This window comes from Acinonyx jubatus, chromosome E4 (assembly GCF_027475565.1).
Source record: "Acinonyx jubatus isolate Ajub_Pintada_27869175 chromosome E4, VMU_Ajub_asm_v1.0, whole genome shotgun sequence".
Lineage (NCBI taxonomy): Eukaryota > Metazoa > Chordata > Mammalia > Carnivora > Felidae > Acinonyx > Acinonyx jubatus.
The window spans coordinates 50,417,647-50,435,397 of record NC_069395.1 but is presented as its reverse complement, the minus strand read 5'-3'; the positions used below and the strand labels follow the sequence as shown (position 1 = coordinate 50,435,397).

At 41.4% G+C, this 17,751-nt stretch overlaps 1 protein-coding gene across 1 annotated transcript in view; it reads left to right on the top strand.

Moving 5' to 3' along the window:
- The first annotated feature begins 1,900 nt into the window (after positions 1-1,900).
- The window catches only part of PAPPA2 (pappalysin 2), a 525,758-nt gene continuing 509,907 nt past the window's right edge, over positions 1,901-17,751 (top strand). The window contains exon 1 of the mRNA XM_053208873.1: positions 1,901-2,046. The gene's annotated coding sequence lies outside the window, so the exon portion shown is untranslated. The remainder of the gene's footprint in view (positions 2,047-17,751) is intronic.

Sequence of the window (17,751 nt, the reverse complement as noted above, 5' to 3'; positions counted from 1 at the left end):
TTTAATGATAATGTACCAATATTACTCTTTCAGTTTTGGCAAATGCATTGTGGTCATGTGTATTAACTTTAGGGAGAACTGGGTGAAAGGAGCACAAGAATTCTCTATCATTTTTTAAAAACTTTTTTGTATACCTAAAATTATCTAAAAATAAAGTATTAAAAATATAGTGTTGCATTCTAAGCCCATTAATAATAGTAGCTGACCTTACACAGCACTACTATATGCTACGTATTGTTTTAAGTTCTTCACATATGTTAACTTACTCTCTCCTCACCAGTGAAACAGCCCTGTATGGTAAGTGTTCTTAACATCTGCATTTTACAGAAGAAGAAATTTCCCACAGAGAGATTAAGTTAGTAAATGGCAGAACTAGGATTTTAATCCTGAAATCTGGTCCAATCATTCAAGCTTCTAACCACCACGTTAGGAGTAAGAGATGCTGCTTTCCTTTCTTTTCTTTTTCCTTTTTTAAATGTTTTTTTTTTTTTTATTTTTGAGAGAGAGAGAGAGAGAGAGAGAGACAGAGCATGAGCGGGGGAGGGGCAGAGAGAGAGAGAGGGAGACACAGAATCTGAAGCAGGCTCCAGGCTCTGAGCTGTCAGCACAGAGCCAGACATCGGGCTCAAACTCACAAACTTTGAGATCATGGACAGAGCCAAAGTTGCACACTTAACTGACTGAGCCACCCAGGCACCTCAGAGCTACTGCCTTTTTTTTTTTTTTTAATGTTTATTTATTTTTGAGAGAGATAGGCAGAGCATGAGCAGGGGTAGGGCAGAGAGAGAGGGAGACACAGAATCGGAAGCAGGCTCCAGACTTTGAGCTGTCAGCATAGAGCCAGATGGGGAGGCTCAAACTCACAAACGGTGAGATCACAACCTGAGCCGAAGCTGGAAGCTTAACTGACTGAGCCACCCAGGTGCCCCGAGGTGGTGCTTTCTAATACCTACTGCCAGGTCTGAACAATTTTGCTTCAGTTGATGCCAAGCATATATTGAAGGATGCAGTGTGAAAAGAGAATTACACAGAAACAGGAGGCCAAAGTATCAAAGGAAGGCACCTGGACCACACAATTCTAATACCATACAACATAAGTCACCCAGAAATTTTGTCCCCTATTGCCAGGGGATAGGGGCAGAAAAGGAAGAGGGGAAAGAAACACTACATATTTATTCTCAAAGAAGTTGTGTTAATAGAGAAGTAATTAAAATTTTCTCCGGGGTCATCATTCCCACTAAAAATGTGTCCGTATATCCACTAAGTGAGGACTTTGAGCCTGTGTTAATAGAAAATAAAGTTTTATTTTTGCAAGGCACCATCATGTGTGAATTTCAAATCTGCTGCAAAACCACATCTTGTTATGTCACTTTCTTTTTGAAAACTAGTGTCTTCTCCGTCTCTTAAAGCCCAAGTTCTTTCAACAGCCCGAAGGGCCTTCTTCCTGGCTCTCTGACTCGTCTACGATCTCTCCTTTGCTCTCCTTGCTCCAGTCATTTCTTTAAAAATTGCTTTGTGTAACGTTTTGGTTAAATTTGTACAATTTGTTAAAAGAAATGCCCCCCTCCCCAGTAGTGTGCTCGTGGTGGGGTGGGGGTGGCAGCGGTGAATCTGCACCCAGAGAGGGAGAAGTTGTATACGTTTTTGCTCTTTGCTGCAAGAAGCCTTATTGTTTCCATCTGGCCCACCGCTTGGGAGCCAGCCGCAGGCGCCCGGAGCAGTTCAGGCAGAAGCCCGGGCTCCGTGGGGGAGGCCAGCGGGGCCCCTCCGAGGCTCCTAGCGGGGCTGGAGGGTGGGCCTTCGGAAGAGAAAGCGCCGGCGCAGCCCGCTACCTGCGGAGGTGAGTCGCGTGCCGGGCGTCTTCCGATGAGGGCCCGGCCTCGTGCAGGAAGTGGCCGTCCGGAAGCCACCGAGCCGGGCGTCCGCGTGGGGGCCCCGGGCCCGCAGGTCCAGGGGGCCGGGTTCGGCTCCGCTCGGGTCCCGCGGCGGTGGGACCCACGTCCTCGGGAGCCACCAGGTCTTGGCCGAGCGGCAGTTCCGAGACAGGTGGGTGCGAGGCCCGCAGGTGCCGGGGAGCGGGCCGTGGAGTCGTTCGGGTGAGCCCGGGAGCTCGTGGCCCACGGGGCGTGAAGCTCAAATGTTGTGTCGGCTGCTGGCCGGGGCAGAGGGTCGCGGAGAAGACGGTTCCGGAGGCTGCGGCTGCGGCTGGAGAGGAGGTTAGAGGCTGGTGGGAGGCCGGCAGACAGGGGCGTCCCTGGGTCACTTGCGTCCAAGTGAAATTTTGTGTCTCTTTTCTGGTCCGTTTTCCTGCTTGTTCTTGCCCGTGGTTATTTGGGTCACCAGAATGTGGTGTGTCTCCTCCAATGGCCTGGGGGCTCCCAGATGTAAGGCGACCGGATTGAGTGCAAACTGGTGGCAGGAAGTGATAGGATTTACCTGCGGCAGAACAATGGCGCCAGAAGTTTATTGAGTACATTGCAAAAGAGCTGTGGGCAGGACCGCATAGACCGGCTCCAACAAGGCAGTGGGTGGGGGCTAATTTGTAAAGGGGGAAAGTGAGGAGGTGTGCTGTCGGGTGGGATTTTCTATTTTTTGTTAACCGCACCTGGTTATAAGTAGCCCATTGGTCACTTACGGCCTGTGGATACTTTGAGGTGGGTCGCCTGATGTGCATGTCTGTATTCAACCAGGTGGTTGCTGTGGGTCTTTGTGCCTTGATCCTGCTTCTGTTGCTCAAGCCTGTTGCCTAAAAGCAGCCTCTACACATCGTAGCAATAACATTAGGCCAGGACAGAGTCACATTCCTCCAGAGAGGATTTCCATTTGCCTCCACCGCATGGAGTATTGGGGGGATTATTTGGGGTATTCTCAGCGGACAACCTAAATTTTAAGGATCGGGGTTCTCTACATATCAGGCAGGTAGAATGTAAGATGAGATTCTATATGAGGGCTGGGCGACATCCTACATCCTGGGGGTGGGCCCTTTTGGAGGGGCCAGCTTCTTTGATACATTGTTATTAATTGAAGTCCATGCTTATTCATATTTTCTTACTTTTTACCTAATGTACTGCTGTTCCAGGACCCTATCCAATGTACATTACATTTAATAAAGCATCGTGTCCCTCTAGGCTCTTCTTGGATGGTTTCTCAGACTTCCCATTTTTTAAAAAATATTTTATTTTTGGGGCGTCTGGGTGGCTCAGTTGGTTAAGCGTCCGACTTTGGCTCAGGTCGTGATGTCGCAGTCCGTGAGTTCGAGCCCCGCGTCAGGCTCTGGAGCCCGTTTCAGATTCTATGTCTCCCTCTCTCTGACCCTCCCCCGTTCATGCTCTGTCTCTCTCTGTCTCAAAAACAAATAAAGGTTAAAAAAATTAAAAAATATATTTTATTTTTGACAGAGTGTAGGCGGGGCAAGCGCAGAGAGAGGAGACAGAAGATCTGGAGTGGGTTCTGGGCTGACATTAGCGACCCCGATGTGGGGCTTAACTCAGCAATCTGGAGATCATGACCTGAGCTGAAGTCAGATGCTCAACTTACTGAGCCACCCAGGTGCCCCTGGACTTTCCAACACTGTGACAGTTTTGAGGAGTATTGGCTAGGTATTATATAGAATGTTCCTCACTTGGCATTTGTCTGATGTTTTTCTTATGATTAGTTTGAACTTGTGGATCTTGGGGAGCAAAGCCACAGAAATAAATTACCTTTTTTCATTACATTATATCAAAAATATTTTCTAGCAGCATAACTGATCATCTTGATCACCCGGCTGAGGTGATTATTTGTCATTTCTGTACGCTGAGTTTCTTCCCCTCATCACCCCTCTTTCCATACTGCAGTCTTTGGAAAGAAGTCATCATACATAGGCAGCTCATACTTAAGGAGCAGGGAGGTAGGCTTTACTTCTATGAAGACAGAGTATCTACATAAATTATTTGTAATTCTTCTATACAGGAAATTTGTCTCTTCTCTACCATGTGTTATGCCCAGAATTCGTGATCCCCAAAGACCACTAGGGAGCCGAGTCCGATGCAAAAGCAAAGAGCCTTTATTCGAGCTAGCTCGAGCTCAATCCCCTACCTGCACCGACGCAGCGGTGAGATACCAGGGAAAGAGAGCGAGTTTCAAAAGGACAAAGGTTTTATTGGGGCCTGGGGGCAGTTGGTGAGGTAATGGCTATGGCCTCAGCCGATTGGCTGGGGAAGGGTCCTGGGGAAGGGTCGAGTCCTGTTAGGCAGGTGAGGGGGGGGGGTTACTCAAGGGGAGGAGGTGTGGTCAAGGTGAAGGACACAGAACAAGATGGAGTCGGCTGGCGTAGGCCCGCCCTTTCACCATGTACTTATTCAGTCATTTTTTTTTATATCCATATGGGCTCATGGATTTTTTTTTTTAATACTTTTGGTTACAATCCAGTACTACTTTATGTTGTTTATGCTTAAATGGTCCCAGCTTTGGTCACTGGGAGCTCTTTCAGTTGGCTCCTGGGTCCCTTTGACATACCCTTATCATTCTGATTTTGTTTGTTTGTTTGTTTTTAGTACTTCTTACTTTCTGGCACTGAAAGATGGTCCAGTTTTGTGTTGGATGTTTCCTGCCCCAGTTCTGGATTCAGCTGTTTCTCCAAGGAACTCTGGTTCCTTTTATTAGAGAAGAGTATTAAGATCCAAGATCTGGATGCTAGGTGTACTTTTTGATACTGGGTTGTCGTTGCTCAGCTGACAGGTGAAGGAAATATATGTGTATATGCTAACCAGTGTATATACACGTATCTATAAATTTTTTTGTATGTAACTATTCATTAAGCTAAACATAAGTTCATACTCTCTCCAGCTCCAGTCCATTACCACAGGGATCTTTGTGGCCTCCTCACCTTGTTTGTTTGTGTATGTGCTGCTGAAGTGAGCACTCCCCTTGCTTGTTTGCAAATTCCCATTTCAACAGTGAGAACATTGGCTCCCCCAAGTCCCCCTCCCCCCTGCCACACCATCCCACCCATTTACTTCAATTCCAGTGCATTGATTGTAGTATACAGGAATAGCAGTATTGAAAATTAAGCCCCAATGGGAATGAGACTACAGTTCTATGGACGGTTTTTTTTTTTTTACTTTATTTATTTTTAATGTTTTTATTTATTTTTGAGACAGAGAGAGACAGAGCGTGAGCAGGGGAGGGGCAGAGAGAGAGGGAGACACAGAATTGGAAACAGGCTCCGGGCTCTGAGCTGTCAGCACAGAGCCTGATGCTGGACTCGAACTCATGGAGTGTGAGATCATAACCTGAGCCCAAGTCGGACGCCCAACCCACTGAGTCACCCAGGCACTGCATCTTTTGACTTTAATCTTAAAGCCTCCACTTATTTCCAGAGTTACTTGGATCAGCACCATCTTCCCCATTAGTGAGGTTGTTTTGTTGACTTGTAATGCAATTAGATTATTTTACACAATCTGCATTTTTTTCTAGGATCTCTGCCACTTCTAAATGATTTTCCTTTAGGGGCGCCTGGGTGGTTCAATCAGTTAAGCATCTGACTTCAGCTTAGGCCATGATCTCATGGTCTGTGAGTTCGAGTCCCGCATCAGGCTCTGTGCTGACAGCTGGGAGCCTGGAGCCTGCTTCAGATTCTGTGTCTTCTGCTCTCTCTCTGGTCCTTCTCCACTCACACTCTGTCTCTCTCTCTCTCAAAAATAAATAAACATTAAAAAACATAAATGACTTTCCTTTAAATTTTCATATACTAAGATTCACTGTTTATGCTGTGATGTTCTAGGAGTTTTTGTCAAATGCATAGTATTATATATCCACAGTTATAGTATCATAGAGAGTAGCTTCGTTGCCATGAAAATAATCCCTTGTACTTCACCTTATCCCTTCTCCTCATCTCCTCATGTCTGGCAACTACTGATCTTTTTAGTCTCCATAGTTTATTCCAGAATGTCATGTATTTGGAATCATACAGCCTTTTCAGATTGGCTTCTTTCACTTAGCAGTATACATTTAAGGTTCCTCCCTGTCTTTTCATGGTTTGATGCCTCATTTGTTTTTATCTTTAAATAATATTCCATTATATGGATATAGCACAAATTATTTACCCATTGAGGAGATCTTGTCTGCTTCCAGTTTAGGCAGTTATGTATATTGTATTATGTATTATCGTATAGAGTTTAGTGTTGACACAAGTTTTTTTTTATTAATTTTTTTCAATGTCTATTTTTTATTTTTGAGAGAGAGAGAGAGAGAGAGAGAGAGACAGAGCATGAGTGGAGGAGGAGCAGAGAGAGAGGGAGACACAGAATCCAAAGCAGGCTCCAGGCTCTGAGCTGTCAGCACAGAGCCCAACATGGGGCTCAAACTCACAGACCACGAAATCATGACCTGAGCCAAAGTCGGATGCTCAACCGACTGAGCCACCCAGGCGCCCGTTATTGACACAGGTTTTGAAATCAGTTGAGGAAATACCTATGAGCACAATTGCTGGACCATATAAGAAAAGTATGTTTAGCTTTGTAAGAAATTGCCAAATTGTCTTCCAAACTGGTTTCACCATTTTGCATTCCCACCATTTACATTCCCACCATTTGCATTCCCATCATTTGTGTTCCCACCATTTGTGTTCCCACCAGCAAAGAGTGAGTGTTCCTGCTGCTCCACATTCTTCACAGCATTTGATGTCAGTGCTCTGCATTTTAGCCATTCTTTTTAAAAAAAAATTTTTTTTTAATGTTTGTTTATTTTTGAGAGAAAGAGGCAGACTGCAAGTGGGGGAGGGGCAGAGAGAGAGAGAGAGAGGCACAGAATCTGAAGCAGGCTCCAGGCTCCCAGCTGTCAGCACAGAGCCCAACGCGGGGCTAGAACTCACCAACCATGAGATCATGACCTGAGCGGAAGTCGATCACTTAACCGACTAAGCCCCTGGATTTGAGCCATTCTAAAAGGGGTGTAGTGGAAGGTCATTGTTTTAATTTGTATTTCCCCAATGGCAAATCACGTTGTGCATCTTTTCTTGCCCTCATTTGCTGTCTGTTTATTTTCTTTGGTGTGATGTCCAGATCTCTTGCCTGTTTTAAAAATTGAGTTTTTGGGGGGCGCCTGGGTGGCTCAGTCGGTTAAGCGTATATTTTGGATATAAGTCCTTAGATATGTGTTTTGTAAATATTTTTTTCTCAGTCTGAGGCTTATCTTTTGATTTGTTTTTGTAGTATTTATTTATTTATTTATTTATTTATTTTTTTTTTTTAAGGAGAGTAAATGTTTTATTTATTTTTATTTTTTTATTTTTTCAACGTCTATTTATTTTTGGGACAGAGAGAGACAGAGCATGAATGGGTGAGGGGCAGAGAGAGAGGGAGACACAGAATCGGAAACAGGCTCCAGGCTCTGAGCCATCAGCCCAGAGCCCGACGCGGGGCTCGAACTCACGGACCGCGAGATCGTGACCTGGCTGAAGTCGGACGCTTAACCGACTGCGTCACCCAGGCGCCCCTTATTTATTTATTTTTTAAAATATTTTTTTAATCTTTATTTATTTTTGAGAGAGAGACATAGTGTGAGCAGGAGAGGAGCAGAGAGAGAGGGAGACACAGAACCCAAGGCAGGCTCCAGGCTCTGAGCTGTCAGGACAGAGCCCGATGCAGGGCTTGAACCCAAGAACTGTGTGAGATCATGATCTGAAGTGAAGTCGGATGCTCAACTGACTGAGCCACTCAGGCGCCCCTGTTTTTGTAGTATTTTAAAGTCAAACAAGGTCTCATAGGTTTTTTTAAATGGGAATTTCTTTTGGCGGAGGAGGGGCAGAGAGAGAGGGAGACAGAGCTGAAGCAGACTCCCCACTGTCAGCACAGAGCCCTACTGGGGCCTGGAACTCAGGAACTCTGAGATAACAACCTGAGCCAAAGTTGGACATTTAACTGGCTGAGCCGCCCTGGTGCTCCTCTCATGTATTTTTTAAAATAGTTATTTCTATGTTCTGTTATATATTCTTTCTCTTCATTCATTCTCTGGACTGTATTATTTCTATTGGTACTGAATATAAATCACAACGACCTGAAGAAAGTTTTGCATTATTTTCTGTGTAACTTGTAATTCAGTGCTTCCTGCAAGGTTTATTTTTTTTTAATCATTATTTTTACAAAAAGTAATACAAGCTCATTGGGAAAAAAATAAAACAATATAGAAACATATCAAAATGTGAAGTTTTACAGTGAAGTTTTATAATTTCATTCCTATAGATATTACTCATTTTGTGTTTCTTCCCTCCCCTGTGTAAGTTATGGTAATGTATATTAATATCTATAAGGATGGGTATTATATTTGTATCAAATGTCTTTTTGGCATCTATCAAAATAACCATGTATCCAAAATAACCAAATAACTCTTTCTTACTGGAGTAAGTCACATTAATGGATTTCCTGATGTGGAACCACCCTTGTGGTCCTGGAATAAATCTTACTTGGTCATGGAGTGTTATCTTTTTAACACATTGGTAAATTAAATTTACCTGTCTTTATTCAGGATTTTTGTTTTTATAGTCGTAAGTGAGGTTGGCCTTCTTTCCTCTTTTGTGGTATTTTATGCTTATTTTCTTGTGTTCATTATCAGATTTTCCAAAGGTTTGATTATTTTATTGGTCATTTTATAGGACCTTCATATGAGTTTCTTTGTTCATGTGTAGATTTTGGTTGACACAACTTACAGTTCTTAAAGAGACTTAAAAAAATGTCTTAATAGAATCCAATTTATTTTTTAAATGCATGATGCTTTTGTGTTGTATCTAAAAATTCATTGCCAAGGAAGTTTGAAAAAATAAAAATGAAATAACATTTCCAAATCCAGGGTCACTGAGATTTTCTCTTATGTTTTAGGAGTTTTTTGTGTTTGTATTTTATGTTTAGATTTATGGTCTGTTTCGACGTTTATTTTTGAGAGAGAGAGAGAGAGAGAGAGAGAACGAAGGAGCTGGGGAGGCGCAGAGAGAGAGGGGGATAGAGGATCCAAAGCAGGCTCTGCGCTGACAGCAGAGAACCTGATGCTGGATTCAAACTCACAAACCGGGAGATTATGACCTGAGCTGAAGTTGGATGCTTAACCGACTGAGCCACCAAGGTGCCCCTTATGGTCTATTTTGAATTAATTTTTGTGAAAAGTGTAAGTCTAATTTCATTCCTCCTCCTCCTCCTCCTCCTCCTCCTCCTCCTCGCATATGGACATCCAATTGTTGCACGTCATTTGTTGAAAAGACTTCCTTTTTTTTTCATTCAATTGTCTTTACTCCTGACACTCTCCTTGACCGAACCTTGGTCAGGCTCCTCTTGGCCCTCTTGTCTACTAGGCCCCAACTTTGCGCCCTGTCCTTGGCTTGCTTAGTTTAGTTTTAGCAAGAATTCTAAATCAGTTTGGAAGAATCCCCATTCTTAGTAAGTAATGACCCTTGATATCACATCAAATTCCTAATCTCTCATCCTCAATATCTTATCACCATGGCCTGTCTTTAGCAAGAATCCCCTCCTGGGTGGGTCTGGCAAGAATCCCCCTTACTCCAATGTTTCCTTTTAGTATTTTCCATTCTCTGAATCCCACCTGCTCCTTGGCTATAAATCTCCATTTGTCCTTGTCGTATTCAGAATTGAGAGACGTGTCTCTCTCTCTCTCCTTCTTCAGATCCTATTGCAATAATTCCTGTTTAATAATGTCTTACTTGCTATCTTTAACAAGTGGTGACAAATAATTTTTTCTTTGACACCCCTTTGTGAAAATCAGTTGACAGTATTTTATGGGGATATTTCTGGGCTCTCTGTTCTGTTGCTCTATGTGTCTATGATTTTTTTTTTTTATGGATACTGTACTCTCTTGATTACTGTAGCTTTATAGTAAGCCTTGAAATCAGGTAATTTGAGTCTTCCAACTTTGTTTTCAGTATTATGTTGGCTATTCTATGTCTTTTGTCTTTCTATATAAACTTTAGAATCATTTTGCCAGTATCTACAAAATAGCTTGAAAAGAATGTGATTTGAATTGCATCAAATCTACAGATCATGTTGGAAGAATTAACATGTTAATAATATTGAATCTATTAATATATGAACATGAAACATCTGTTTATTTAGAACTTTCATTTTTTATCAGAATTTTATAGTTTCCACATATAAATATTGCAAATATTTTGTTAGGTTTACACCCAAGTATTCTTTATTTACTTATTTGGCAGGATGAGTTGCTATTATAGGTTTTAAAAAATTATTTTATTTCTTTTATTTGGTGGGGGGGGGACAGAGGGGGTAGAGGGAGAGAGAAAGTAATTAAGCAGACCCCACACCCAGCATGGAGCCCAATGTGGGGCTCTGTCTCATAGCCCTGAGATCATGACCTGAACCGAAATCTAGAGTAGCCACCCAGGCTTCCCCCCAAGAATTTTAAATTCTGATTGTTCATTGCTGGTATATAGGAAAGAAATAGACTTTTATATATTAATCTTGTATCCTGCAACCTTGGTATAATAGGTTATTACAGGAATATCTCCTTTTATTGCATTTCATTTTACTGTGCCTTAAGATACTGTGTTTTTTACAAATTGAAGGTCGTGGCAACCCTGCATCAAACAAATCTATTGGTGCCATTTTCCAACATCATTTGCCTACTTTGTGACTGTGTGTCACATTTTGGTAATTCTCACAATATTTCCAACTTTTCCAGTACTATTATGTTTGTTATGGTGATCTGTGATCAGTGTTTATGACTTGTTAAAAGCTTAGATGATGGTTAGCTTTTTTTTTTTAGTATAGAGTATTGCTTTTTTTTTTTTTTTTGAGAGAGAGAGAGGGCACAAGTGAGGGGCAGAGAGAGAGAGAGAAGGAAAGAGAGAAAGAGAGAGGGAGAGGGGCAGGGGTCACCTGAAGCTGAGCTCAAGCTCCCCAGATGTGGGACTTGAACTCAAGAACCATGAGATCATGACCTAAGCCAAAGTCAGATGCTTACCACCTGAGCCAGTCAGGCTCCCCAAGCATAGAGTACTTTTTAATTAAGGTATGTACTTGTTCCTTTAGACATAATGCTTTTGCACACTCTATATACTACAGTATGGCATAAACATAACTTTCACGTTTGCACCGGGAAACCAAAGGAAATCATTTGACTTGTTTTATTGTGATATTTGCTTCATTGTGATGGTCTGGGACTGAACCTGCATCTCTGAGGTATGCCTATAGTTCCAGAAATGTGGTAGTTTTTTGGGAATTTCTATATAGGCAATCATGTCATTTGCAAGCAAGAACCATTTTATTTCTTCCTTTCCAATCTACATGCATTTTATTTCTGTTGCTTGTTTTATTGCAGTAGCCAGGACTTGCAATATAATATTGCTGTGGACTGAGGGTTTTTGTTTTCCCCAAATTCATATGTTGAAACACTAACCCCAAATGAGATGGTATTTGGGTGAGGTTTTGGGAAGTAATAAGCACCTTGGGTTATGAGGGTGGGGCTCTTATGATAGGATTAATGTCCTTATAAAAGAGGAAAAGGTACGAATCTCTTTTTCTGCTTGTTTGCATCAAGGAAGGCTATTTGAGGATATAACCAGGAAGAGGGCCCTTACTGAGCATTCGATACCCTGTTCTCAACTTCCCAGCCTTCAGAGCTGTGAGAAATGAATGTGTCTTGTTTAACCACCCAGTCTATGGTAATTTGTTATTGCAGCCTGAACTAAGACAGATGTTAAAGAGGCGTGGTGAGAAAGGACAGTCTTGGCTAGCTCCCGTTCTTAGGATAAAAGCATCCCGAAACTGGATGTAGTGTGAGCCCTGACATAGTTCTTCTAGTATCTTGTTTTTGATCTTCCTGTGATGTTTGGGCTTCCCTGAGACCTCTTCACTGGAGAGAGCTTGCACTTGCAGGAAAGGGGAATATCCTGTAATCTCACGATTAAACTTCAGTGTTTCAGTGGGCTTTTAGCGTGTCTGCAGGCTATGACCTTCACAAGTTTTTCTTAGCTTTGTTCCTCTGTCTTAGAAGAGATAGGAAGGTTGGATGGGGCTGGAGTCACACACTTGCCTTTATCATGTTTGATGGTCTTTTCTCCTGCAGAGTAGGCCTGATGTGTTATGGAGAAAGCTCTGGACTATACAATTATTCTCCCTTCTCCCCACACCCTTCCACAGCCACAAGGGGATCTTGCTTGGATCTTCACCATGAGAAACTGGTGGGGCTACTGGAGGTAAAAATCTGTGAGGTTGTGGTAGTCCCCCCAAGACTGCGGCTCTCCGGATTTATTTCCTCGCTCCCATGCTGGTCCCCGTGCAGACTGGCGTTTGTCAGTATAACCACTGAAATGTTTCTGCCAGTTTATGGCTCCAGCAGTTCGGCTTCAGGTAAGCAGATTTCAGCTGTGTCCCTGAATGAGCCTGTTTCTCCAGAATTTGGGGTGGTGATTTGTCCTGCAGCCACAGTTCTCTAATGAGTCCAAGAAAAATCACTGATTTCTAGTTTGCCCAACTTTTTCTTGTTTTAAGTACAGAATGACCGCTTTCAAGCTCTTTACAGGTCCTTGCTGAAGTCGGAAGTCTGGGAAGTGTTTTACCGCTGATACTGTTTAGAATGGCTGACTCATGCTGCTGATAAAAAGTAGACTTTTAGTAGGTTTTATTTTTTTGTTTTAAGTTCTCTGTGGATAAACGTACTCCTTATCGCTTCATCTGGGATGACTATTCCTCTGTCCACCTCAAGCCCTTTGTACATGCAGGACCACCCCTGGTTTTTCTACCACCACTCATGCTTTACCTGCTGACTCTTAATTATCCTTTGGTCTCAAATCTCATTTCTTCAGGAATATCTCCCTTCAAACTGGGTTAAATCTAAACTAGGTTAAATTACTTTATATTCCTTTAGCTTCCTGTATGCCACTTTTTGTAATATTTAACTTCCTTAAAATTATGTTTTCAATGTCATCCTTATAAGGGCAGGGATCATTTTTGGATTCCTAGTACCTGGCACAAAGTAAGTACTCAAAAACCTTTCATTTGATTGATAATTGACTGAAAGGTGTGACCCTGGGATTGTATATCTTGCTGAGTTGTCTTTAATGTGCAGTGGTAACAGAAAGTCTGTAAAATGTCATAATTGAAGGGCCCTTGGCTGGCTCAGTCAGTAGAGCGTGTGACTCTTGATCTTGGGGTTGTGAGTTCCAGCCCCACGTTGGGTGTAGAGATTACTTAAATAAATCTTTAAAAAATATATTTGGAAAATATTACTTGAATTTGTAATCCAGCTAATCAAAAAATAAAACAAGAAATCATGCGTAACTGTAGAAGATGTAGTATAAATAATGAGTTGTCAACATTAAGTCCAGTAAGTCAGAAACTTTTTTTTTTCTTTCTTTTTTTTTTTTTAAGCATGAAACAGACTGCTGTTGTTGTTAGTATCATTGGAACAGGAGTTCTGTGATGTATTGCCAATAATAATAATTTGGCAATAATAGAATGATATAAAAATTGTAGGACATGACCCAAAATTGACAAGTGTCAAATCTATACGGTTTAATTCTGAAGTTAACTGACTGAAAAACATAAAGGTCTAAGGATTTATTTAAAAATCTTAAAGGTTATCATTGGTTTTAAAAAAAAAAAGGAAAACAAAAAACAGATTATGACTTCCAAATTTCTTTGGCAGAGGATAGGAGAGGGAGCAAACAAAGTAAATAGAAACTGCATAATAAAAGTTAGAAATCAGAGACAATATTAAGCATGAAAAACAAAAGTTATGAAATAATACAGAATTAGGACCTACTTGGCATGCCTGGCTGGCGCAGTTGGAAGAGCAGGTGACTCTTGATCTCGGGGTCATGAGTTTGAGCCCCATGTTGGATGTAGAGATTACTTAACTAAAAACTTGACAACAACAAAAACTTAAAAAAAAAAAAAAAGTAGAACCTACTCTCTCTATTCACCCATGCAAACCTGTACAACTTAAAAGGGGTAAAATTTTCTAATAAAGGAAAAGAGTTGCTCAGATCAAGTAAAAAGATACAAGCACACACACATATTGTCTATGGAAGACATAATTTAGAAAAGTGACTCAAATTAAAAATGAGTATGCAGGGGCACCTGGGTGGCTCAGGTGGTAGAGCATGCAGGTCTTGATTTTGGGGTTGTGAGTTCAAACCCTGCGTTGGGCCTAGAGCTTATTTAAAAAAAAAGTATGCAAAGAAATGCAAAAAACAGTGTGCAAAAAATGCAATAAAAACCTTACAATGACAGAAAAAGTTGAATTTATTTGTTTATGAAAAGATTTTTGGGGCACCTGGGTGGCTAAATCAGTTAAGCATCTGACTCTTGATTTTGGCTTAGGCAAGTCGTGATCTCATGGTTCATGGGGTTGAGCCCATGTCAGGCCCCATGCTGACAGTGTGGGGCCTGCTTGGGATTTTCTCTCTGCCCCTCCCTGGCTTGTGCTTTCTCTCCCTCAAGATAAATAAATAAACACTAAAGAAAGATTATGTTTTGTTTTTATTTTACTTATTTTAAGTAGGCTCTATGCCCAACGTGGGGTTTGAACTTACAACCCCAAGTCACATGCTCTACTGACTGAACCAGCCAGGCACCCCCAGAAAAAGTTGAATTTAGAGAGGAATATCACTCATGTTCATAAAGGGTATAAGCCAAGTAAGATATAACCAGAATATATGAACCAAAAGGTTCTTTTCAGGAGTATAAAGAAAATATATGAAAAATATAATATTAGTGGAAAACCTCATCTAACCTCTTATAATACTTGAATGATAAAGTAGACAAAAAATATGTGAAGATGTAGAGAAATAAAAGTTAGACTAATAAGATTAATTGATATGCTTTTCTTCATCTCCATCTATATCTAGCAAACAGGTAATACACTTGCTTCTCACTTATAAAATACTTATAGATTTTGTCCACAGATTAGATCACAAAGAAACCTAAATCCAAAATATCATAATACAAACCATGTTCTCTGATTATGATTTGAAAGATTTCTGATATTGTTATTTATAAGCATGAGTGCAAATAAGATTCACCCATTGGGAATGAAATAAATCTTTCTTCATACCCTTCATGTTAAAAAGTTGGATTCAGACGGGACGCCTGGTAGGCTTAGTTGGTGGAGCGTCTGTCTGACTTTTGATCTCGTGGGTGTGAATTCGAGCCCCATATTGGGTGTTGAGATTACTTAAAAATAAAATCTTAAGAAAAAAGAAAAAAATTGGACTCAGAAGAAAATGCATTCTTTTAAGTATTTTCATTATCAGGGTGCTGGGTGGCTCAGTTGGTTAAGTGTCCGACTCTTGATTTCAGCTCAGGTCATGATCTCTGGTTTGTGGGATCAAGCCCTGAGTTGGGGTCTGCGCTGACAGTGTGGAGCCTGCTTGGGTTCTCTCCCTCTCTCTCTGTCTCTCAAAATAAATAAACATTAAAAAAGTTCATTATCAAACAAGAATTATAAATATCAAACTCAGATTTAAAAAAACTAAGGAAAATGGAATAAATATAGGAGTATTAATACATTAGAAAAAAATGGAATAAATATATGATCTAAGATCTATTTCCTTGAAAACAAACTTTATTAAATAGTAAACCCACTAAGGTGAACTTATCAAGAGAGGGTGAAATGTAAATATAGGGCACCTGGCTGGCTCAGTCAGTAGAGCATGTGACTCTTGATCTCAGAATCATGAGTTCAAGCCCCAGGTTGGGTATGGAGTCTACTTAATAAAAGAGAAAAAAGGAGGGATGCCTGGGTGGCTCAGTTGGTTAAGCATTAGACTTCAGCTCAGGTCATGATCTTGCAGTTTGTGAGTTCCAGCCCCATATCGGGCTCTCTGTTGTCAGCACAGAGCCTGCTTTCGATCCTCTGTTCCCCTCCACCCTCCACCTTTCCCCTGCTTGTTCTCTCTCTCTCTCACTGTCTCTCTCAAAATAAATAAGCTTTAAACAAAAGTAAAATATTAAAAAGAGAATGTAAATACACAAAACTCCAATGAAACAGTAAAAACAATAGCTGTAGAAAAAAATGAAAGAAATTATAAGAGTATTTTTCAATTATGTTAATAAATTTGAAAAATGGACTGGTATTGAAATTTATATGCTGCTGTTCAAGTTTTATAAAATTCATAGTTTTTTAACTTTTCTATAAGTGACCTGAATATTTTTAGGAACTCACATCCCAGTGAATGGTAGAAAGCTAAATGTATACTTGCCAATTAGAAATATGTCGTTCTCTTCACGGTAAGAGTCTCCTTTCTTTAAAACTGTCCCTTTTGGGTAAATGCCCAGTCTCTCCCTCTTCTCCCCCAAGATAGGGCCTGGGTGTATTAGACCCGAAAACTGCTGTTTGGTGATGGGGAAGGGGAAGGCCTTGCACTGGCTCTTCAGCGGCCTCTGCTGTTGAGCTGTACTCCTGGTGAAATTCATGGTCTGCTCTCTCAGCCTGGGGATTACTGGTGGGGAGTATGGCCAACTTCCTTGTGAGTAGACCTTTCTTCAGCTTTTGCTGAGGTTCTGACCTTCAGGGATCTGGTTGAGACTTCTGTGTCACTCCTTGGGGTCACCTGCCCAGAGGTTCTCAATTACATTTTTTGCTCTGCCTCTCCTGTAGCAATCCCTTGGCAAACTCACTAATCAGCTACATTCTGCATCTTCCCACAGGGCACATAGGAACTTCTGGATCCTTTAGGATCTTAGCACTATAGCTGGCTATCTATTTGGTGAATTTGTTCTGTAGCTTTCACTCTGGAGTGGTTGTCCCATTTTGATGTGGCAACGTCTGGAGCCATTCTCTACCCTGCTTGAGGGCATCTAACCTTTCCACTAAATCTGGAGCTTCTATTTTGGGAGGGGTAGTAGAAAAGAGGTAAAGGAGATTTTTAATGTTTATTTATTTTTGAGAGAGAGAGTGAGGGGCAGAGAGAGAGGGAGAGAGAGAATCCTAAGCAGGCTCCAGGCTGTCAGTGCAGAGCCTGACATGGGGCTCAGTCCCACAAACTGTAAGATCATGACCTGAGATGAAACCAAGAGTTGGACACTTAACCAACTGAGCCACCCAGGTGCCCCGGTAGAGGAGATATTTTTAACTGAAAGATAATATTTTAGATCAGAAGAGAATAGACTCTTAGGGGCACCTGGGTGGCTCAGTCGGTTGAGCTTCTGACTCTTGATTTTAGCTCATGTCCTGATCTCACAGTTCTTGGGATTGAACCCTCGTTGGGCTCTGTGCCGACAGCACGAAATCTGCTTGGGATTCTCTATCCCTCTCTCTCTGCTCCTCCCCCATGCACATCGCTCTCTCTCTCTCTCCCTCTCTCTCTGTCTCTCTCTAAATAATAAACATTAAAAAAAAAAAGAGAATATAAACTCTCTTTATATAGCTATAAACTGGCTACTTTATCCTCTTCCTGCACTGCTTACTGGGATGGGTACCCAAGAGCAACACGGGTTTAGTTATGGAAAATAAAATAAACCTGCTTGTTTTTCACATCTCATTGGTAGTTTTTAAATTTTTGAGCTCACTACATTTGAAGTATTTTGAGGTGTACTCTTATCTGTTGTAAATCTTGTTGCCCAAAAGGTGTTTCCTTCAGGGACAGGGTAGATTCTATTTAGAACAAAAGGAGTCAAGGAGCTTGAAAGTTCCTAGTTGACTTTTTTGGAGTCTTTGGTGAAACACTAGTCTGATGGCCAGAATTTATTAACTATGAGAAGATATTCCTCAAGGAACAGATGTCCCTTTATATAGCAAAAGCAA